Source organism: Sceloporus occidentalis, unplaced genomic scaffold (genome assembly GCF_023333645.1).
Source record: "Sceloporus occidentalis isolate IW3139 unplaced genomic scaffold, rSceOcc1.0.p SCAF_6, whole genome shotgun sequence".
NCBI lineage: Eukaryota > Metazoa > Chordata > Lepidosauria > Squamata > Phrynosomatidae > Sceloporus > Sceloporus occidentalis.
The window spans coordinates 54715725-54734340 of NW_028316986.1; the positions used below are offsets into that span (position 1 = coordinate 54715725).

Below are 18616 nucleotides of genomic sequence, written 5' to 3' on the forward strand. Positions count from 1 at the left end.
CTTCAAAGCCCTCCCCCAAATTCCAATTTTTTTTATTTTCTGAAGTGATTTTAATGGAACCAGAAAACCCCTAAAAGCTCCTAGAACCCTTTTCAAGCACCTTCTTTAGCTGTATCCTAGTCAAAATGGCAACTAGAAGTAATGAATTTTGCTAATGGAGAAGGAGTGTATGGGTGCTATGAGGAGCAACCCACAGGGGAGTAGGAGGAGAAGATTGGCCACCAATCTCTACACATTTGCCCATCCCAACCTAAAGCAAGGTGGAAGGATCAAGGAGGATTTGATTAGAAGTTTTTATAGTGCCTTAATCCAAACATATCTAATGCTGCTGATTTCTCAGATCATTATAATTTTGAATTAAGGGATGGTTTTTAAAAAGTTGTTACCTGGAGATGTGATAAAAATAATCCAATTAAAAGAAAAACAATTTAAAATGTTTTAGGCATGAAACGATATGGGTTATACATATGAAAGAAGTAATTACATAGTTACATTTTTACAGTAGAGTTATTAGCAGTAAGAACTATGGTACTTAAACAGGCTGAAAATAGTTGCTCAGTGTGTAGTGTAGCAACATGTGAAGACAAGGTTTGCTGTAACAGCTCCATTTATTGTAGAATTCAATTGTTGTGCCTTTTCAGAATTTATATGGATGTCTTTGTACCCCACTCAGTCCAAGGCTGCTGAAATCACCATGATTGTTCTGGCCTCCACCATAAACTGTGACTTCTAAGGTTCAAAATACATGGCAGAAATAATCCAGTTTGAATCCAGTGGTCACTTTAACTTCCCTGGCTCAGTGCTAAAGAATTCTCAGAACTGTACTTTCATGAGACATTTAACCTTCTGTCAAAGAGCTCTGGTGCCACAATAAACTACAGTTCCCAGGATTCTCTAGCACTGAGCCAGGGCGGTTAAAGCAGTCTCAAACTGGATTATTTATGCAATGTGTTTTTGTTGTCATCTTCTATTTCTCTGCATTGTATTTTGAACCTTAGTGTCCTGATTTCTTGGCTGCAATCTCCATTCTGATTAATGACTGTACAATGGTATACAGGCTTCTGCATGCAGTGCATGAATATGTTAGTTACAATATTTATATCCCACTGTATATCCAAGGATCTAAGTATGGCATAAAATAAAATCAGTTTGATCAGTTTAAAACAATTTTAAACCAGAATAATAATTTAAAATTTATTAAACAATTTACCACCTAGGACAAATTAAAAGGAAATTAGAACAATTTGAAACCAGTCACTTGCAAATTTGGACAAGATCTATCATGGCTCAGTAAACAGCCATATTTTTACTTGGCACTGTAATGACAGCAGCATTGACACCAATTGGGCTTCTGAGGGGAGGGTATTTCATAATGGGTGCCACAGCAAAGAAGGTCCAAACCCAATATTGTTCTTGAATTGAATTGAGAGGTGATCTGTGAGAGCAATTTAAGTAGCTTTATCTTTTCTGTAACCTGGGAACTGTGGGTGATTTTTGACTGGGAATGAAAAGAAGAATCAGAATCGTCAAGGATTAAGAATGATTTATATTACAGGGCTGCATGCTCATCTCTCTGAACACAAGAGTTTATCTGAGGAAAGAATTAATGGGTAACCTCTCTTTGCTTCAGCCTAACCTCATGTGATAGTAATCTAATACCTTTTCATATGCTTGCAGAATCAGTGGGAGTGTTCAGTGGGGAACACAGTAGAGCTATCACAATCCACACTCTTTCACCCTAATCCTCTTCCAACGTGCAATATAAAGACAACTACCTTTGCTTTGGAATTAGTATTAATTAGATAATTTTAACAGTTTTTTTAAAAACTAAATAAAAAATGTGTCTTCTCTGTGCTGTTACTTTATGGTCAGGGGTTCCCATTATTTCCAAATTCCAGCTGTAAAATTTTAACTTTTCCCCGATGAATTTCTGTGGGCATTTGTTATTTCAGACATATGCTGGATTTCTTGCTTCAGACTCTCCCAGCCCCACATCCCCCTCAACATTCGGTCAGTCTTCTGTGTCTGCTGAGCATGCTCAGTCTATGTGAGATTGTGAGGTGTGGTTCTCATTAGTTTATTTTTAATAAAATATATTTCTGCAAACTTCATTGTTGTCGTGTGTCTGTTTTTCCTTCTTGCATTTGAATGTTGTTTTGATTATATGAAAAGTCCAATCAATATGAGGAATTAGATATCCAGTAAATACCCTGGTAGTTATGTACTTTCATATAAGCATCATCAAGATGAAGGCATTATATTATTTGTTCCTATCACATTAAGAATACACACACACACACACACACACACACTGTGCAAGTAGGTTTTTAATGTTTTAAAAAAGTGTTTCATTTTTAAAAAGTGAAGTGCACATGTTACAAAGACTGTTGTGATAAAAACACACTTTATATTCACCCTTGTTTGTGTAGCATATCTCATCTAAGAAACAATAAAGCTTTCCTTTTAAGGTGCTACATTGATAGTTATGATATATACCTTTCCTTGAATTGCTTCTATTGAAAGGATAAATTTTAGCCAAATCAACAGTCATTCCTTAACAGATAGATACCAGGATATTTTTCAGTGCTTGGCCCTTACCTGTAATCAATAGATTCATAGTTGGTGGTGTTTTAGTGTTAGCAAACTTATATTCTTTTATATTAAATAATGCCAGTAAAGAGTCTAAACCAAAATTATGACCCACAATTTACAATTTTCTATCTAATATTTTCTTTCAATAATATTGTTCATACTGGCAATCCTACAACATGAAAAAGATCTGGCTAGGGAACTTTATATTCCTAGCATATAAGTCTTATAATGAAAAACATCCTGTTGCAAGGCTAATATCAAATACTAAAAGTGGAAGAATTTCAGCTAGGTCTCCCTCACTGGAACCCGTAATGAATAGTATAATAATTTATTTGATAGGCACATATCTAGCTATTTCTCTTTAGAGATTGGAATGCCTAGATCCTTTCCCCATTAATCCTTATAATTTTTCCTCTTTTTTTTTTTTTTTGGTGAAACTGCATATTAAAACATACAACTTTGACAACCACTCTATGATTTTGCTGTTAATTTCTGAAATGTACAGGAACTGCCTAGCTCATTTACATAAAAATATTTTATTGATTATTGTGACTTTTGAAACAAAGAGGAACTCATAACCATGTTCAAACTGATGCTCTGTCTGGACAATATTTATTAATTTCCTTTTATTGTATCAAATTTGTGCCTTTTGTTTATCTCTAAATTTCAGTTGACCCTCATGTTTTCTGTTTCAGTTATATCTGATAAGTGGGACAATACTGATTGTAATCTCTTTTTGGCCCAAATACTACTGGTAGTCCCAACTAAACAGACTTGCTGAATCAGTTCATGAATGGTGAGGAAATATTTGTGTAATTTTTCCTGGTTAATAGGTTTACTCTGTTTATCTTCTGAGATAACATGAACTATTTTTGATATGATATCAATAACTGATAATCTGTTAGTCAACCTGGGCTGTTATGAATAAAGGCAGGGTATGAATTGAATGAATGAGTTAAATTACAGTGTGGGCAAATGTGTTTTTTTTACTATTCCAATTCTAGAAAGATAAGCTAACTTCACCTTTTCCCATTTTGTAATATCCTATTAAATGTTTTGATTAACGGATTATAGGCCCCATACAGACTGCCAAAATAAAGCTGCTTCAGATCACTTTGGAGGTATGCTGTTTAAATGATGCATGTGTCCTAAGAATCCGGAAGCTGTGCCAAAGCTGTGCTCCAGTCCTTAGGATTGGATCGTGGCTTTGGTGTGGCTTCTGGACTCTTAGGACACATGCATTATTTAAACAGCATACTTCCAAAGTGACCTAAGCAGCTTTATTTTGGCCTGTCTGTATGGGGCCATAGATTATTTTTGCTGTTTGGTTAATGGCAGGCAATAATTTTACTCCGAATTAGCTGATTGGTTTACTTGATATTTTTATGACCTTGTTTCATATATATCTTACAGGGAAGTATATATAGTACCCTGAGAGGCAGTTATCTTTTTCGGTAATCTTAAACAATATTGAAAATGAAATAATTGAATATTCTCTAATCACCTTATAGTAATTATTATATAATGAATGCTTCAGTTTGAGATGTATCTGGTTGAATGTCATGTCATGCTGAACAAGTTGGAATGATAAATTGTTTTGTTGTCAAAGCAAATAGTGGTGGTGATAGGAGATATCCCATAGCTCCATTTAAGAATCAACTTATCTGTAATTTCCCTATTACTATGTTTGTTAGTGGTGTGAATATACAGATGTGCCTCAATTAATGATGTAGATTTGTTCCTGGCATTACTTCTTTAACAGAAAATTTGGCACCAGAGACTGAATGGAAAGAGGATGTATAGGTTCCTACACCACAAAAAGCAAGAGCAGTTCAACATGTCAGGTCAGGTAAGCCTTGTGTATGTAAATTAAATTATGTTGAATTCTCTACAGACTACTTGATGACTTTTTCCAAAATGTGATGCGTTTTCTTTCACTAACCTTCACCTCTGATGTAGCAGCCCTGGTGGTGCAGTGGTTAAATTGCCTGTACTGCAGCCACTCACTCAAAACCATAAGGTTGCAAGTTCAACACCAGCGAAAGGGCTCAAGCTTGACTCAGGCTTGCATCCTTCCGAGGTCACTAAAATGAGTACCCAGATTGTTGGGGGCAATTAGCTTGTAAACCATTTAGACACTATTAGTTCAGTATGAAGTGGTATATAAATGAAGCTCTGTTATGATTTCTGGTTTGGTGGCCAAAATTACAGGTTTTTTTTTAATATTGTGGAGATAGCTGCTGACACTCTCCTTTTTCTATGGGTTGCCATATGTATGCTCCAGGATTCTGGAAACAGTTAGCTTGCCTGTTGTAGGTAGGTGCATGTGATTGTTGTAGGAGTGGCTATAGAAGAATCCCACATGTTTTACATGTGGTTGATTTAACATGTTTGAGAGCAGAGCTATCAGATAGAAGCTGGGAAGCCAAAACTGACAGGTATGTGTTTGCAGAAGAATATTCTGGATTCACATACAGTGCAGAGTCTCTGAGCTGGATTGTATGTTTCTAACAAAGTGATGATCCACGTTGTTTCCAGCAGCTGTAGAGCATTTGCTGCCTGCCTTTTTTAAGGAGGCTGATTTTTCTGTGCAAACAACTGGGGCCATCCTAACTGAACTGGGTCTCTTCCAAAACTCTCCAGTCTTGCTAGTATCTCTGAGAGAAACCTAACAATACCAGGGCTTTTCTCATCCCTCTTTCTCATGACATTAATATCTCCACTTGGAATTTTTCTGGGCAGGCTCAGGTATGCATGCAGTTGCTGTTCTCTAACCTCTCAGTCTTCTGATCCTTGAACAGCCATAGCACCTAAATCTTCCACATGCACCTTGAGCTATTTTCAGAGGCTGCTACTCAGCTGTGCTTGCATTCAATTAATGCTGAGGGAAAATTTTCTTCAAATACCTTTGAAAGATAGCACACTGTCCTCTTCTTCAGTTGTGCAGTGATCATACTTGGAGTCACACAGAAAGAGCAGCCCTGTTTAAATACTTGAAGAGATGCCATACTGAGGAGGGAGCTGACTTGTTTTCACTCGCTCCAGAGACTAGGACCCGGAGCAATGGATGCAAGCTACAAGAAAAGAGATTCCACCTCAACGTTAGGAAGAACTTCCTGACAGTAAGGGCTGTCCGACAGTGGAACACACTCCTTCCTCGGAGTGTAGTGGAGTCTCCTTCCTTGGAGGTCTTTAAACAGAGGCTAGATGGCCATCTGTCAGGGATGATTTGATTTGGATTTCCTGCATGGCAGGGGGTTGGACTAGATGGCCCTTGCAGTCTCTTCCAACTCTATTATTCTATGATTCTATGATTCTAAGTACATTTTTGTTTCAAACTGTAAAACATAAGACACAACAACTGTATAGCCAATTCTGCTGTGTTGCTACTTTTCTTTGTCACTGCTTCCATCATTGGAAACTGATTTCTCTTAGTCCACTATGAAGCAACAGTAATATGAGGGTTGTATTTCTCATCTGAGATCCAGCATGGTGTAGTGGTTTGAGCGCTGGATTACGGTCTCCAACCAAGGTTTGAATTCTTGCTCAACCATGAAAAACCCACTGGGTGATCCTGGAGAATTCACTCTCTCTCAGCCTTGGATGAAACCTTAGAGAAGGGCAAACCCCTGCTGAGCAAATCTTGCCAAGAAACCCCCATGATAGGTTACGTTCATTATAAGTTAGAAGTACTGTAACTTGAAAACACACAACAATCAACAATTTCCCATCCACACTCACCCCATCTGGAACAGTGAAGCAATCTGACAATCTATTAATTTATTCTCTTAATGGCTCTCTCCTAAGGAATCTTGAAGGTCAACTTTGCTTTGGCTGCGAAACAACTGATTGCATATTTTCACCTTCAAGCTGACAAAAGGACTGTTGTTTACAGCTATTCAGAAATATTGTTGTAAAATGCCTGCCTTGTAGATCTAGTCAATTTTGCAATAAAACATTACTCTTGTGGAATTAAATATCCTGAGTTGATGATGATGATGATTAAATAACAGTAAACTTCTGCAGAGCCACATTGAGTTAAAAAAAAGGATTTGATGATGGCATTTGTACTGTGTCTTACAATTGACATAGAGCAAGGTGTAGTGGTTGGAGTGTTGGACTAGGACTGTGGAATCAGGGCTCATATTCTTTCTCAGCCATGGATACCCACAGTGTGACCTTGGGCAAGCCACATGCTTTCAGTCTTAGAAGAAGACAGTAGCAAAACTCCTCTAATTAAATTTTGCCAAGGAAACAGTATGATAGAATCAGCATAAGTCAGAGTCAACTTGAAGGCACATAACAACAGCAAGGCAGTTGTAAGTTGCCTTGAATTTGCCAGGGAGAAAGGCAGGATAGAAATTGAAATGAAATGAAATGAAAACAGTTCTTGCAATGGATGTGTATAGTAAGGAGTTTTATAATTAAGTTAAAATGTCTTGTAGAGATCAGAGGACACTCTAAGGGGCGAAACAGACTGCCCTGAAGGAGCAGCTTGCCACTGCCCCTTTGAGCGCCAGATGGGGGCTGTAGCAACCACACGCTGTGGCCCTGATCCGCCATTTTTCTGGGCCAAAAAGAAGTGGCAAAATGCTGCTTCTTTTTGGCCCAGAAAAAGGGCGCTTTGCCATGGCAGTGGCACTTTTTGGCATTCCTTTTGGCGTGTGGTGTGTGAATGCCATGCCAAAGGAGTGCTACAATGCCACCCGCCGTGTGGTCAGACAGGCGGCGTGATGCCAGCATCGGGCGGCATCAGGGCATGTGTTGTCCAAATGCCATGCCCCATGCCACTCTGATGCGCTTACTGCCCATCTGTGCAGCCTCTAAATCTCTTAGTATATTCCTTCAACTATGTATACATACCTGACAGCTTGGACTGGGGCATAAATTGATGGTGTAGTCATAGTTTTAAAATCCATCTTTAGCCAAAGTGTACCTACAGTCATTATGTATTAGAGCTGTATGACAGTGCTACTCAAAAGTAGTGGCCCCTGGTCCCACAATTAGTTGCCAATCTGTGCAAAGCTTCAGAGAAAAATAGAAACAGTTGTATCCAATGGGCAAAAATATAGCACCAGTCCTTGGCACACTGGTAAAAAAATAATTGCCCATCCACCACATCGGATAGTCTGAGAAGCACTACTCTATAGGGAGTCAGAGAATTAGTATCATAATGTCAAGCAGAAATCCATCACTAGCCACCAAGATGTGAACAGGACTGCTGGAGAATGATGCTGCCCATCTGTAATTCAGAACCCTTCCAGGACACCATGTTTAATAATATCAAAAGATTCAGAGAGGCCCAGGAGGTACAACAGGGTTGTGCTCCCTCAATATATTTCCCATGATGCAGAGGGACCAAAGTGGTTGCAGAACCTTAGGCAGAAATGAATCTAAAACAGTTTAACCCAAGAATGCCTACACAGCCAGCAACCACTTACTCAAGCATCTTGCTCAGGAAACAAAACCACCAAACTGTAGCTATTAAGATCTTCTGGATCTGAGGAAAGTATAATAACATCTAAAACTCACAAAACAGTGATATCTTTCATCAGCCAAGCAAAATGCACAAAATACATGGAGCAAGCATTCAAAGCTCCACTGGCTTCTTCATCATGCAAAGGTATTAAGAATCATATAGGAGAAAAAAATATATAAAATGATGATGTTCGTCTTAAGCATTTTCTCAAGGTGTTGTTGGTGTTCTTTGGAGGTATATCTATGCAAGCTAATATCTCCTTCTGGTCATGTGGCACTGGAAAAGCAGTCTAAAGTCCAGGTGATAAAATTTGAATTCTACCAGCAATACAAAAAGGTGCTGCTTCTCAGATTCCAAATGTCTCCATCCTTTGTGAGGTAACAGACCCTTTTGTTAGACAGAGAAGATTGAATCTCTCAACCATAATTGTTGTTGTGTGCCTTCATGACATTTCCGAGGAACGTAATTCGAATCTATCACAGCATTTTCTTGGCAAGCTATTTGGAGGAGGTTTGACTTTGTCTTGGGTGTGACTTGCCCAGCCAGTTTCCACGGCTATATCCTGGTTTCAGACCATGGTTTCCAGCATCATAGTCCAGTGCTCAAATCACTACACCATGCTGGCTCTCTATACAATAGTACTTTCTTTTTTACCTTTAATAAAGATACTATGATCCCTTGAATCTACCACTGTTTTTTCTGACACTCCTATAAGCACCTCCCATGCCTTCTTGGAACCTTATGCTGCATGCAGTTCTCCAAACTATAGGCCAGGTGGCAGTCTGGATGAGTTGCCCTTGTGGTGAGCCTCTTGAAGGATGAGTGTATCAGAGGCCCCACTCTTTTTGGAATCCTTCTTTTGACTGGTTAGCCCACTACATGAAGTAATTTTCAGAACAGGCATTGTGGGGTCAAACACACTGCTTTAATTCCTGAAGTAAGAATAGGTAAACTGGATCTCCAATGCATCCCAATTTTCAAATAACACAGACAAGAAGTAATGTAAATAAAACTGGTAAATACAATAAGCAAGCTCCATTCTAACCCTGGAGAGGAGCTCATGGCAAGAACTCCTAAGCCTTCACTTTAAAGGGGGAAGGCTGCCTTGAGACAAACTTAGGGGCTTAATGGGACACTAAATGAAGACATAGAGCTTGACTGGCAATTCATTGGCTCTGTCTCCATTAACACTAGAATAGCAGAAGTGCTGTGAGCTTCTCCATACTTTGGATCAAACATTGATCAGAACGGAGACTGTAGTCACCAAATCAGAAGAATAATAGGAATGGGAAGGGCAGCTATGAAAGAACTAGACAAAATCCCTATTACCATGTACAGCTGTATACACAGGTGGGTCCTAGAACAGTTCAAGCCAGAACTCTCCCTGGAAGCCAAGGCGGGATACAGACTGCCCAAAAAGGGCGGTCTATCCGCACCTTGTTTTGCTGCGTGAGGGAGCCGTAGTGGACAAACCGTGCAGCTCCCTCACACAGCAAAAAGAACCCGCAAAAAGCGGGTTCTTTCTGTAGCATCACAGTGATGCTGGGACATGCGGATGCTAGGCGTCCATCACGTCAAAATGACGGTGCCCATGTGTACAGGCCACTGCCATTTTGATGCCCTTGTCACGTTCTAGGGGTGAGGCATGTATGGGCAGTGCACCCTCGGCCAACCCCTAGCACGTGACAAGGGCGCACTTTAGGCCCATCTAGATCGGGCCTAAGATAACTAAATTGAGGCTGTTATACTGTGGCCACCTAATGAAGGCATGACTCATTAGAATAGACAGTGATGCTGGGGAAGATAAAGGGAAGTAGAAAGAGAGAAAAATCACATGCCAGATAGATAGACTCAATCAGAGCGACCATGGGTATGAGCCTGCAGGATGTGAGCAGGGAGGTAGAGGATAGGAGGGCTTGGATACATTCACAGGGTTGCCTTGAGTCACGGACTGCCTATTGATTGTTTCTAGATGGATGACCACTCACTGTCTTAAGCTGAATATGGACAAAAGAGAGATCCTAGTGTTTCAGCCCAACTACCCACTAGCTCCACTTTCATGTCCTTCATTGTGTTTACAGGCTTACACACTAGTCCCTGTCTCAGTTGCCAGAAACCTTGGCGTCTTGCTGGATGATCATTTGTCTCTACACTCCTTTACTGGGGCAACTGCTATGACATGCAACTTTCATCTTTTGAACATCCATAGGATCTGTAGGATTTTCACTGTCGAGACTGTCCATTTTCTTGTTCTGGCCTTGGTTGTTTCACACCTGGACTATTGTAATAGCCTATTATTATTATTATTATTATTATTATTATTATTATTAACCTTTATTTATGAAGCGCTGTAAATTTACACAGCGCTGTACATGCAATCTTTTCAGCCTACTGGCAGGTTTGCCTTTCTCCTCTTTTACTCCTCTGGTTTTAATCCAGAACAGTGCTGGTTGTCTTAAATCTCCCCAAATACTCACATGTCTCTTCCTTGTAGATCCTTCTATTGGCTTCCAGTTTGGGCCAGGTCTCATTATAAGCTTTTGGTCCAAGCATTTAAGGCCCTGTACTTTAACCACCCTCACCCCGTATTTGGCAGCTCAGCTAGTATGGTATGTACCATCTAGAAATTAAAATCTGCAAACGATTATTGGCAGTTCCACTAATACATATGGCTCTGTCAAGGTTGCAAGCCTTTCTGGATCTGACTCCACATTTGTGTAACAGCCTTCTTTTGCATCTCTGGCTGGATCTGATCCACTTACATAAAGGGTTGAAGACCTTCTTCTTCAATTCGCTGAATTAAGTTGCTGAGCATGCCTAAAGTGGCTGAGATGGGTGGTGACTGAGGAGGATTTTGTTTGTTTCTGTTTTTAGCTTATTAGTATATTATTTTAGTATTTTATAGTACGTTGTTTTATTGTTTACTTTTTATTGTACAGTATATGTACTGACAACTGAGACAGGGACCATTATTATTATTATTATTAGTCGAGATCAGCTTGAAAGCTGCTAACAACAACAGAGTAGAAGTGCAGGTAAAGGAGGGGGGACTCCAAACATCTCATGCATGCAAAGATATTCCTTTAATTATGGTTTATGCTTTAAGACAAACTGAAAGAAAACATTTGGTAGCATGAGCTTTTAGGCCTACTTCCTCAGATTCATGTTTTGAGTGGAGAACCCACAGACAGACCTATATAAGCCATCTGTGTGTGAGAATGTCAGTTGGAATTCAAAACACTGTATGCATGGCGATGAGGTGATAAGTACAGTTTTAATGATGGTCACTGGGGACAAACAATCCCCTACAACCATAGTTAAAACTGTACTTGCCACCTCATCGCCATGCATACAGGGTTTTGAATTTCAGCTGACATTCTCACACAGAGATGGCTTATATACGTCTGTCTATGGGTTCTCCACTCCAAACATGCATCTGAGGAAGTAGGCTTAAAAACTCATGCTACCAACTTCTTTCTTTCAGTTAAGGGCTGCTCTGCAGAAAGGATACCATAGCCGCCGGTGCTGTGGCTTTTCTGCACTCCTTTGGCACTGTGTCATCTGGATGCAGCATCAGAGGAGTGCCAAGACACTGCCTGCCGTGTGGTGGGGCACATGGCATCACACCGGCATGGGGGCAGAGTTGGGGTATGCATCGTGCGGATGCCACATCCCCACTCTGTACCCATGCCAGCCTTTATGGCCAGTCTGTAGAGCCCCTAAGTGTCAAAGGTGCTACAAGATCTGATTTCCCAGACTAACATGGCTAAGATGACTAAGTTGTAATACTTTGGACATAACATAAGCAGACAAGACTCACTAGAAAAGACAACAATAACAACAATAATGTATTTATTTATTTCCCGCCTCTTCCCTTTTGGGGATTGAGGGGGTTAACAACAGAGGTTAATACAATACAAAATAAACAAACAAAACAAACCCCTGAATCCCCCCAACCCTCACCCTCCCTCCCTGAATAAAATTACCATAATAAAACCATATATAAATATAGTTCAGAATAACAAGTTAAAATAAATTAACACATGGCAACAGTGGTGAGATTTAATCAGAGAATCAGACTTGTTCTAGTTTGGACAAAGGTCAGTCTGGAAAGGCCTGCCAGAAAAGAATTGTTTTTATAAATTTTGTAAGCCGCCCTGATCATTTCCATGGAAGGGTGGGGTAGAAATAAAATTTATTATTATTATTATTATTATTATTATTATCGCATTTTGAAAGCCTCAAGGGAGGTTGTTTGGTGAATCTCTTCTGGCAGGTCATTCCAGATTTTTGGAGCAGCAATGGAGAAGGTCCTCTGGGAAGTCATCCCCAGTCTGGTTTTCCTTGATTGTAGTAAATTCTTCCCAGAGGACCTGAGTGTGTGGGAAGGATTATATGGTAGGAGGCATTCCTTCAAGTAAGCTGGACCCACGCCATGTAGGGCTTTATAGGTAATAACCAACACCTTGTACTGTGCCCGGAAGCAGATAATTAGCCAATGTAATGACTTGATAGGTGTAATACAGTAGAACCTGGATTTTCCAATTTTGTACCAGTTGAAGCTACCGAGTGTGGTACAAAGGTTGCCCCATGTAGAGCGCATTGTAGAAATCGAGACGAGAGGTTACCAGCGCATGTACAACCATTTCTAGGTCCCGCTGTTCCAGGCAGGGTCGCAGCTGGCATATCAGCTGAAGATGATAACAGGCACTCCTGGCTGTCGCATCTACTTGGCAAGATAGAAGGCAGCAGGAAAGGCAGCAATGCTATCTGATTTACTGAGTGGTGCTTCTGGAAGTAATAGCTAGCAGTAAATCCAGCACTACATGGTGTGAATCTGTCTTTGCAAAATATTTAGTGAAGCCTCTAATGTGAGGGTTAGACTTCTTTTTTCTCTTTTCTATGAGTATTTTAACTAATGTTCACCCTGCTATAGTTGCTAAGGATTTTTAATGAGCAATTCTGAGCTCCATTGTTTGATTTGCTGTTTCAGCAATATCAGCTATCTTGTTAGTAATTTCATCAAGTTTTAACTTTATTGAAGTAATATTGTTAATGAGCTCCTGTCATAGTTACTTCAATAGATGTGAGTTCAGAGAGAGGGTCAACATCTTTACTGGGAGATCTTGTCTGACTTCTGTCTCTTACAATCACAACTGTGACCTTTTTGGAACAGGGATTTTGCTCTAAAATAAGCAAAATGCCCCAAATAATCTTGGTTCATTTGGGGATGGGGTAGGGAAATAATATAACATTCACCTGTACTGAGCCTTCTCCTCTGCACATATTGCATCTGCAGAGTCCCGTCCAGCAGAGCTGTTTAAGGTGGTGAGGGAAATGACGCAGGTGCCCCCTGCGCCAAATCCCTTACTTAACCCAACGACGGCCTGCTGTGACACGTTTAACAACTTCTTTGCAGACAAAATCTCTCAGATAAGAGCCGACTTAGATGCCACCGTTGAAACAGAGTCGACAGGCGAGGCGTCCAGTGACTCCGCCAATGTAGTCATACTGGATCAGCTCCAATCTGTGAGTACTGATGACGTGGACAAGCTGCTTGGTAAGGTGAGGAAGACAACTTGCCCTCTCGACCCTTGCCCATCATGGCTGGCCGTCCGGGGGGGGGGATGCATTGATGAGATTCCTCACGGATATCATCGGTGCATCCTTCATGGAAGGACATGTTCCATCTTGTTTAAAGGAAGCGGCGGTTAGGCCACTCCTGAAAAAACCTTCCCTAGACCCCCTGGATATGAGGAATTATAGGCCGGTGTCATTGCTGCCATTTTTGAGCAAAGTGATCGAGAGGGCGGTTGCCCTTCAGCTCCAAGCTGTCTTGGATGAAACTGATTATCTAGACCCATTTCAAACTGGCTTTAGGACAGGCTTTGGGGTTGAGACTGCCATGGTTGCCTTGACCGACGATCTGCGTCTGAGCATTGACAGGGGGAGTGTGACCCTGTTGGTGCTCTTAGACCTCTCAGCGGCTTTTGATACTATAGATCACGGCATCCTCTTGGACCGCCTGAGGGGGTTAGGTATCGGGGGCACTGCTTTGCAGTGGTTCTGGTCCTTCCTCTCGGGCAGGTCTCAGAGGGTGCTACTCGGGGACTGTAGCTCCAGTAAGAGGTACCTCACTTGTGGGGTTCCTCAGGGGGCTATTTTGTCCCCGATGTTATTTAACATCTATATGAAGCCGCTGGGTGAGATAATACGGAGTCATGGTGCTGGGTGTTATCAGTACGCTGATGACACCCAAATCTATTTCTCTGTATCTCGTTCGTCGGCCTCGAATTCCGATGGCATCTCTTCTCTCAATGAATGTCTTCAGGCAGTAATGGGCTGGATGAGGAAAAACAGATTGAAACTGAATCCAGACAAGACGGAGGTGCTCATGGTAGCGGCCCCGAAACCAAGAATTGGGTTGCAACCTCCAGTCCTGGATGGGGTCACACTCTCCTCCAATGACTGTGTTCGCAGTCTGGGGGTGCTCCTTGACTCGTCGCTCCTGATGACAAATCAGGTAAATGCGACGGTCAGGAGTGCCTGTTATCAGCTTCGGCTGATACGCCAGCTGCTCCCTTTTCTGGAAGTAAGGGATCTCGAGACGGTTGTGCACGTGCTGGTAACCTCACGCCTTGACTTCTGTAATGCACTCTACATGGGGCTACCCCTGTGCTTGACTTGGAAATTACAGCTGGTTCAAAATATGGCAGCCAGGCTTGTCTCAGGAACATCTAGGAGGGACCACATTACTCCGGTTTTGAGGTCCCTCCACTGGCTGCCTATCAGCTTCCGGGCCCAGTACAAGGTGTTGGTTATCACCTTTAAAGCCCTAAATGGCTTGGGTCCAAGCTATCTCAGGGACCGCCTCCTCCCGTACAATCCTTCCTGCGCTCTCCGGTCCTCTGGGAGGAACTTACTGCAGCCTCTAAAATCTAGGCTTGCGTCGACCTCCCAGAGGGCGTTCTCTGCTGTCGCCCCCAAACTCTGGAACGACCTGCCAGATGAGATCCGTCAGATAACATCATTAGACAGCTTTAAAAAAGCGGTCAAGACGGATCTCTTCCGACAGGCCTTTCCAGATTAACCATCCCGGCCCAGGTTCCCTGACTCCCTCATTCCTCCCGTGGCCCCATCTTAGTGATGGTTGAGGATCAACAGAGGGATATCAGGGTTTTTTAGTTTTTAATTGTTGTTTTTATGCATTGATATTGTGTTTTAATATGTTATACTGTTTAATACTGTCTTAAGGGGGGGAGGGATAAAGTGTTTTTAATTGTCATATTTTATATTTTACTGTTGTTAACCGCCCGGATTGGTTTGCCAGAGGGCGGTATACAAATAATAATAATAATAATAATAATAATAATAATTATTATTATTATTGTTATTAGAAGAATATGTTATTAGTTCATTGTTTGGAGGCTGGAGATGCAAAATCAACCATCTTTCTAATGATTTTCATAGCAACATTCCTTCCATTTTATTCTCCACCTCAATGTTTCTAGCACTTACAGGAAAACATAAGAAAATGTATATCATAAGTGAACCTTGAGTTTTCCTTGCTCATCCTGATCTTCATGTATTATTTTGTAGATGTGACGTAGGCTTGATTGGATATACTGTGAAAAGTGTGTGCCAAGCAGTATCCATGGGACATGCCACTAACCCTGGCAAGGTATCTACTGAAGTGCTTGCAGTAGCATGTTTGAGAACAAAGGTACATCTTTCTAGTTGGAACAAGGTGGAGAAATCTCCAACCAAACTCATTTCATAGAATCATAGAATCACAAAGTTGAAGAGACCACAAGGGCCATCTAGTCCAACCCCCTGTCATGCAGGAACCCAAAATCAAAGCACCTCCAACAGATGGCCACAAAGCCTCTGTTTACAAACCTCCAAAGAAGGATACTCCACCACTCTCCAAGGGATTGGGTTGCCTTCTGGCTCTTTTCTCCCACTGTCCTTAATTCAGAACAGTACCATCCAGGTTGATTTAAACTTTCCCACATATTCACATCTTACCCCTATAGATTTCTTCATCAGCTATCAGTTCAGACCAGGATCCATTTCAAACCGTTAGTCTTTACAGCTCATAGAATCATAGAGTTGGAAGAGACCGCAAGGGCTGTCCAGTCCAACCCCCTGCCATGCAGGAAATCTCAATCAAAGCATCCCTGACAGATGTCCATCCAGCCTCTGTGTAAAGACCTCTAAGAAAGAAGACTTCACTACACTTTGAGGGAGTTTGTTTCACTGTTGAACAGCCCTTACTGTTAGGACGTTCCTCCTAATGTTGAGGTGGTATCTCTTTTCCTGGAGCTTGCATCCATTGCTCCGGGTCCTAGTCTCTGGAGCAGCAGAAAACAAGCTTGATGCCTTCTCAATATGACATCCCTTCATGTATTTAAACAGGGATATCATATCACCTCTTAACCTTCTCTTCTCCAGGCTAAACATCCCCAGCTCCCTAAGTCGTTCCTCATAGGGCCTGGTTTCCAGAGCCTTCGCGATTTTAGTCGCCCTCCTTTGGACACGCTCCAGTTTTTCAACATCCTTTTAAAATTGTGGTGCCCAGAACTGGATACAATATTCCAGGTGGGGCCTGACCAGAGCAGAATAGAGCTCTGTGCTTGAAACTCTCCTAGTACCAGGAAACTTGGCTAGCATGGTATGCACCTTCTTGGAATTTAAGATTTAAAGGCAAATGATTATTATCTATACACAGCTCTGTCACTACTTCGCATCTGTGGAATGGTTTTCCTTTGGATCTCCATCTGGAGGAAGATCTCACCCATTTTTGTAATGTGTTGAAGACCTTCCTCTTTGATTTTACCAGATTAAGCTGCTGCATTGTGCCTTTGATTGCTAGGGTGGGTGGTGGCTGATGGGATGTTGGGTGGGTGGAGAGAGTTATGTTTTATTGTCTTTGTCTCTTTGTATATTTGATGTTTCACCCTTCGGTGGAAAAGGCACTATAAATAAATGTTGTTATTATTCATCCTTGAAACTGGATGCCCACATTTCAGCAGTGGCCAGCTGAGACATAAGCCTTGGAACATGGTCTTAAAGGTTCAAAGGGAGTCTCAGTCCAAGCTTTGAAAATTCAGTTGAAAAGTGATGAGCAATAAGTGGACTAATTAAAACTGCTTGATGTGAGGAAGCATTGAAAGAGGGGTTCTGAGTGAGTAGGAACAAACAAAGTGCTGATATCTATTGTTAGATGCTCATTTTCAGACCCATACTTAAACCCATCTGAAGAATCTAAAACCTCTCTAACACCAACTTTTTGTGGTTCACAAACTTACATCATCACTGGCAAATAAACATTTTCTAGGTGGTCTCATATTCAGACCATGGAAGGGTGATGGGAACCCAGAAAAGCTGAAACAATATAATCAGATTAGAAAAGAATTAGGTAAGTGCTCTGCTCAGATGCCAGACAGTTAAGTGTAGCTAATGTAGATCTCGGTGTATAATTGTGCAAAAGGAAAGAACCTGATGAGAGCAGATAAGAGAGGAATGGCAGTAACCATGGGTTCCACACTGTGTACTAGTTTAGGGAATGACCTGTTAAGACTTATATGAGGCAATGATGATGACTTCTGCTTTTTCTATCTTATCTTTTCTGTCACCCAGGTCATGATGAGGAAATCTGTGGAAAGCTTTAATGAATCTCCAGAGGCTAAGGTGGTGGCAAAGCATCCTGAATTTTGGCAGTGAATTTTGAAGAAAAACCCCAGCGACTTTTTGTTTTGAGCAAACAGACCTGATTGAACACCTTCTGCTCTAGACTACCTTTCCTGGACCTAAGGTTTTCCTCCTCACAGAATCTACCTTGTTTAGCCTCTCCTTCCCATGACATTTGTACTGAGATAGGCTGAGTGTAACTCTCCATTCACACTAGAAGAATGGAAATCTCCTTGTGAAGAGACCAAAAGCAAGATCCTCAGTGTGTCTTCATATGGGCCCACGCTAATAAACTCTCTCTACTTCAGATTGTGAGGTTTTGTAGATTGTAATACAGAGTGTCCAGTTTCAGGGGTCAATTGAATCATTTTTTGTTACTTGAGCCAATTTGGAGTTCGAACAGCTGAAGAAGCCATGTAGTCGTTCAGAGTGGAAGCATGCCCACATGGGATGGTGAACAGTCACTGTCATGAATCCCAAGAGAAGGGCTAATAGAATCAGGTTTGGCATTCTGTTGCAACTGATAACATGATTTCTTGCATTAATTTTATCACCCTCTCCAGAGATAAAAATCTGACTCGCCTCAGTGGCCATTAATACTCCCCAATGAACATTCTCTCTGAATGACATAAATTATTCTTTTTCATATTAATAAAAATAATAATAAGACTTTAATTTACACCCCGCTTTTTGTTACCACAAAGCAGCGTACAACCTTTAAAAATACAATATATACAATTCCTCCCCCCTTACAAAAGGATTAAACAATTCTATCCATTAAAAAATTACAAACAATAAAATCTAAAAACAATAATAAAATAATAAAATAACGGTGGGCAGAATCTTCACTTA

At 41.1% G+C, this 18616-nt stretch overlaps 1 protein-coding gene across 7 annotated transcripts in view; it reads left to right on the plus strand.

Moving 5' to 3' along the window:
* LOC149310765 (zinc finger protein 318-like) overlaps positions 1 to 18444 on the plus strand; it is a 52056-nt gene extending 33612 nt beyond the window's left edge. The window contains exons 8-11 of one of the 7 annotated variants that reach the window (XR_016281712.1): positions 3288 to 3388; positions 4355 to 4441; positions 15671 to 15794; positions 17714 to 18444. The gene's annotated coding sequence lies outside the window, so the exon portion shown is untranslated. Of the gene's footprint in view, positions 1 to 3287; positions 3389 to 4354; positions 4442 to 11010; positions 11051 to 15670; positions 15795 to 17713 lie in introns of those variants that run through there. The other 6 variants (XR_016281715.1, XR_016281713.1, XR_016281716.1 and 3 more) reach the window with 6 other exon arrangements.
* Positions 18445 to 18616: the final 172 nt, after the last annotated feature.